Source organism: Sinocyclocheilus grahami, unplaced genomic scaffold (assembly GCF_001515645.1).
Source record: "Sinocyclocheilus grahami isolate Dianchi unplaced genomic scaffold, SAMN03320097.WGS_v1.1 scaffold52.1, whole genome shotgun sequence".
In the NCBI taxonomy this organism is placed as follows: Eukaryota; Metazoa; Chordata; class Actinopteri; order Cypriniformes; family Cyprinidae; genus Sinocyclocheilus; species Sinocyclocheilus grahami.
Window position 1 is genome coordinate 2200915 of NW_015505231.1, and position 5743 is coordinate 2206657.

Here is a 5743-nt window from a genome sequence, read left to right on the forward strand (position 1 = left end):
TGCCAGAAATGTTTATTTTTGTTTTTCATGAAATATACTAGCAGTGAAAAACAAAAAAAAGTTTTTTGTTGGAGTAAACTCGATGTCAATGTCATTACGTGTTAAAATGATTTTTTTTTTACTGAATATAGAAATGAAGATTAAAATAAGGGAACCACTGATATTAATAACCATTTTAATATCTGTTTATTACTGTATCTTATTTTGCCAAAGCAACCATTGTTACCTTGACTTCATATCCTTAAAGGAATATTCCGGGGTCATTACAAGTTAAGCTTAACTGTCCACATTCATGGCATTATGTTGATTACCACAAAAATTTATTTAAACTCAATTTCAGTTAATCAAAAACAAATCTTTGAGGTATTTACAATGGCAGTGAAAGGTGCAAATTGTAAATGCTACATTACTCACTGTTGCAACAGTATCTACAGTAAACAATATGCGTGTAAACATGATTTCAGTGTGAAAAAGTTACACCACCATTCAAATGTTTTAGGTCATTTTTTTTCCAGCAAGGGTGCATTAATTTGATCAAAAGTGACAGTAAATACGTTTTTTTAACAAAATAATTCTGTTTCAAACATATGCTGTTTTCATCTGTTCATCAGCAACAAAATGTTTCCTAAGCTCCAATTCAGCATATTAGAAGGATTTGTCATTACTGGATATTAAAACACAAAATTCTAATCAAATAAATGCAGCCTTGGTGAGCACAACAGACTTCTTTCAAGAATAAAAATCTTACCATCTCCAATCTTTTGAACAGTAATATTTAATCAAATTTTGCACCCTTATCACCATAAATCTCAAAATTGCATTATATGGTAATTAAAATTATGCCACGAATGCTGTCGATTGAGCGTACCTTGTATTGAACTCAGAAGCTTCATTAAAAAATAAAATAGTGACAGTGTACAGCACTTTAAGTAAAGGTAAGATGAAAATAGTTACTTTTAAAGTTACATAAGTCCTTCTTTTGTTGCCATAAAAAGAGGGCAGGAGACTTGATTGCTAAATTATTCTCCTTCTTTTCCATTGTCATGTCCTGTCTATCTGCAGTTTGAGATAGTTGCTGAGGAAGGGCAGTGTGTGAGGCTGAGATAAAGATAGAGAAGGAGACGGATTGAGGGAAAGAGATAGGACGGACTGCACTGTCTGCAAGAGTGCTGATGCGGGACACAGAGAGAGGAAGAGCTAAAGTGAGCGAGCACAATGGATAAAGCTGGAGAAAAAGAGAGAGGACATTGTGTCTGTAATGTGCACGTTAGCGGTATTTTTGTCATGTAAGTACTTTGCCAGAATTTATCTCATTGCCAATAAAGCCCATTTAAGAATGGCTTAGGTGAAATGAGGGGGAGAAGATGACTTGAGCCGCATGCACGTGTGTGTGTCTCTGCCTTCTGTATTTACCCACAGCAACAGACAGGCTTACAGCAGGTTCTGGGAACACAGACACAATAGGCAGTTATATTTGGCCAAACCAACCCAGGACTTCTGAATAATGGAGAGGAATCTGTATCATTAATGTCTAATTCTGACAAAATATTTTTTAGAAAATGCTAAAACATGCAGACATTAAGTTGTTAGGGTTAGGGTTAGGGTTAAAAGTCTTAAAGGGTTAGCTGACCCAAAAATCATTCACTGATATCAAGTGTAGCGTTAGTTCTGGCAGGTCACGTTAGTCAAGCTCGCATCAGCTGACTCTCAGCTGATCCCCATCTACCTATGGGAATACAACACCTATCTAAGCATTCATATATAAGGTCCCTCAGTATTATCAGCAGTTTTCGCATTGCTCAATAGCTAATTACCCTCCTCCATCCCCAACTCCTCCTCTGTCAGTTAGGATTCAGCCTTCTGATTCTCCTTTGAATCAGACTAATTCTAAAATGTGCACATTCAATTATTGAACTTTAACAATATCTGCAATACATTTATGTTGGTTCTGTCGTGTTTACCCTGGGGGGTTATTGCTGCTCTCCCTGCTCTCATCCATGCTAGGCTGCATGGATGCGCAGGGAGTTCTTGCCCAGAACAGAACCATACCGCCAATCCAAACTGTATGCTAATTGTCAATCATCTTTGACGATAGTGGTCCTGACAGAACCTGTTGCTGTATGACTTACTTTCTTAAAAAAGGTGTTTATTATGCTCAAACAATGAAAGTCAAAATGGTCCAGTCTTATTTTGGATTTCATGGACTTTCACTGTATGGACTAGAGTATATATCTTTAGTTTTCCACAGAATAAAGTCATACATGTTTTGTAGTGATATGAGGTTGAGAAAATGATGGCTTTTAAATTTTTGCTGAACTATCCCATTAAATACCATTCTTTTTTTTTAACCTAATTTACATAGAAAAACAAAAAACAACAACAACAGACTTTTATAGCGTGAATGGCCGTAACCTCAGTGATCTGTGTTACATAATCGGATCCCAGTGGTCTATATCATTTGAGAAGATTAAAGTTGGCTCAGTGCTTATTGTGACCACGACCGTGTATGTGTCTGAAAGAGATGGGCCAAAAAGAGATGAGAAAATGTGCTATTTCTCACCCAGTCCCAGAGTGTGTGCGTGTGTGAGATGTAGTCTAAAATAAAGGACATCCAGCTCTACTTTACATGCCTGCAGCAAATTCTGGCCCAATTTGACTAATTAAAACCAGTTTGATTGATGTTTACACACATACACAGTTTATTCTTACAATGTTTCTGCACTCAGCCAAATCAAACACATAAACTGGTTCATCTCTAATAGGCTGGCTACAGAATGGCCAAGAATGAACTTGTCATCCAGGGGAGTCTCATAAGGGAAACATAACTGTAGCGATTTATAACCTTGCACCACCAAAACGTCACTCTGGTGACATTCTCACCTCCTTTAGACCTCTGCAACCTTTTATTATCAGGTCTATGAACAATGCAGGAAATAATATCACATGTTTGAGTGAATCAAAACACAGAAGCCAAACCTTATCCTTATTCCTAACCCTAACCAAACCAGCCAGGGTTGTCAGCCTGTCAAGCACTTAGTAGGGCACCTTTTGCCAATGTGCAGATATTCTAGGTTGCAACACTTTATGAATTACATTACCTAGGACAAAATAGGTAGATATTATTTAATCAAGAAGGACAAAAACAGCATGAAGTACTATAAAAGCAGTCTACGTGACCATTTTTATTTGACTATATGGAAAAAAGCAGCTATAGATCTCCTTTTATGTTTCACAGACGATAGAAATTATGGGTTTGAAATGTCATAACGGTAAGTAAAAGATGCCATCTTAATTTGTGGGTGAAGAAATCAGTGGACATGATATATATTAACGATAATTCAACTGATGATGGCACAAGAGAAACCTATTGGGGCATATGGATATTTGTTGGTTGTATGATGTTGGAAGGATTTTCTTCTGTTTGAAGAATTTCAAAGATTTCACCCACCCACCATTTTCCTCCATATTTAGTATAATTCACAATTATTGTGGCACGAAACACTGTACTTAATTTGTGAGGAAGAGGATGACCACTCAAACATTCAAACAGTATTTACAACTTCATCTCATTACGTGAACATCTCTTGTCTTCAACAAAGCACTGGATTTGCTAGAGACATAATACAATTTGGCCATTTGCAGTACAACATTCATGATATTGTTAAATGGATTCTAGGCCAATTAAAACCTCTGAAATGACTAGACTTTAGGGCTAAATGCAGTTAACTTTAATTACCTAATTGGTATGCATAATGTTCTGCAATATTCGCTAATATCAGTTGTATGCGTTCTTGTTAACTTCAAATATACTAGCAGACCTTATCTGGCAATTTACCAGTCGCACAAGCTAATGAATTAGTCCAGAACAACTTGTTGGCATGGTAACAAGTAATGCCACCTGGCTTTGGCAGCCAATTGGAGCTGTTGACTGTCAGAATGACAAAGAGATTTGTTTGCAGTGATTTATAAGGACTTGCCACAGCTCGATAAGAAAACAAATCCGTAGATCATTCTGATGGCAACATTAAAAGGTAGAACATGAATTTGTGCATGATGAAGGTTAACCCTATCAAAAAGCCCAGATAACCCCAGAAGAGTAGAGCGAATTGTTTCTATTCCTCTAGAACATTTTATTTACTCTGCTCAACAAAAAGGATTTTGGTTTTGTTGGCCTATTAAATAGAATAGTTCAGCCCCAAAATAAAAATTATCTCACCCATTTACTCACCTCATGTTGTTCCAAACCTGTATAAATGTTTTTCTTCAGTGGAAACGTACATTTTGGAATTTTTTCAAAATATCCCCTTTTGTGTTCCACAGAGGAAAGAAAGTCAAAGAGGTTTGAAATGACTTAAGTGTAAGTACATTATGATACTGTCCAATGACATTTATACTTAAAGGGATAGTTCACCCAAAAATACAAAATTTTGTCATTAGCTACTCACCCTCATGTCGTTCCAAACCCGTAAGACCTTCTTTCATCTTTGGAAAACAATCTGAGAGCTTTCTGACCATCCGTAAACAACTACCACGTTCAATGCCCAGAAAGGGTTAAGCCACTGATGTCACATGGACTATTTTAATGATGTCCTCACTACCTTTCTGGGCCTTGAATGTGGTAGTTGCATTGCTGTCTATGCAGGGTTAGAAATTTCATTAAAAAGTTGTGTTCTGAAGATGAACAAAGGTCTTATGGGTTTGAAATGACATGAGGGTGAGTAATTAATGACAGAATTTAAATTTTTGTGTGAACTATCCCTTTAATATCTTCATATTTTTTATTACATGGCAAACAAAGTAATAATTTAAGCTTTAAGAAAAAGTGCTTGAAAAAGCGTACCTATATATACACCAACATCTTTTATTCCTTTTCACACAAATTATGATTACAGGGGCAGTTTATCGATTATCGATCCTTGCACGCCATTCATCAGACATTTAATTTCCAAATGGCCATGACACACACAACAATCAATTTAATACAACATTGCTAGAATCACTTTCACCTGTTTTGGACAATACTGAATGCGTTTTTAGCGCCACTCACTGGACTTTTCACTTTGAAAGAGTAACGAAATGTGCAAGAAGCAACAAACATCATTTTGTAGAAATGTTGCCACAGTCACTTTTTTCCAGTGAGCCTGGGTTATTATTTTCTGGACCCAGCTTGGCATATGCGCAGAAATTAATCACGTCGTTTCAGTTCCTGCATTTGTTTTTCTTTACATTTCACCAGCAAAGGAACAGAGGACGTTCACTCTTATACAACTTTATCGTTCTGTTTCCCTGAACCACTGACCAACCCTGCTGAGAGCTTCAGCTACCTACTTTCTATTCTTTTCGCTCACACCCAGCTTCTCTCTTTGTCTTGATCTCTTTCAGCGGTGCATGGCCTGCACTTGTCATCTCCCCTGCAGAGCAAAGCCCACACTGGAGATAACAGCCAGTGCTAAGACAAGAAATACACACCACAGACCAGCTTCACACTGTGAATGCAAAGTGCTAACTAGAGGCAAAGATGTTAGCGTTTCCAGTACGTGTATATGTAATGTTATATGTAATGCTAACTTTAGTTATTTATGTCCAGATTAAGAGCTTTTATGCACTTTGTAAGGAAATATCCTTCCTTGTTTATATAGATTTTTTTTCTTTGTTATAGGCTCCAATGCCAGCAGCCCTTTTGCCTTAAGCTTTTGGCCATAGTAGTGTGTGTGTGTGTGTGTGTGTGGGGGGGGGGGGGTGG

At 37.1% G+C, this 5743-nt stretch overlaps 1 protein-coding gene across 1 annotated transcript in view; it reads right to left on the reverse strand.

Moving 5' to 3' along the window:
* The window catches only part of pcxb (pyruvate carboxylase b), a 215090-nt gene that overhangs the window by 90001 nt on the left and 119346 nt on the right, over positions 1 to 5743 (reverse strand). The gene's annotated exons all lie outside the window — the stretch shown is intronic.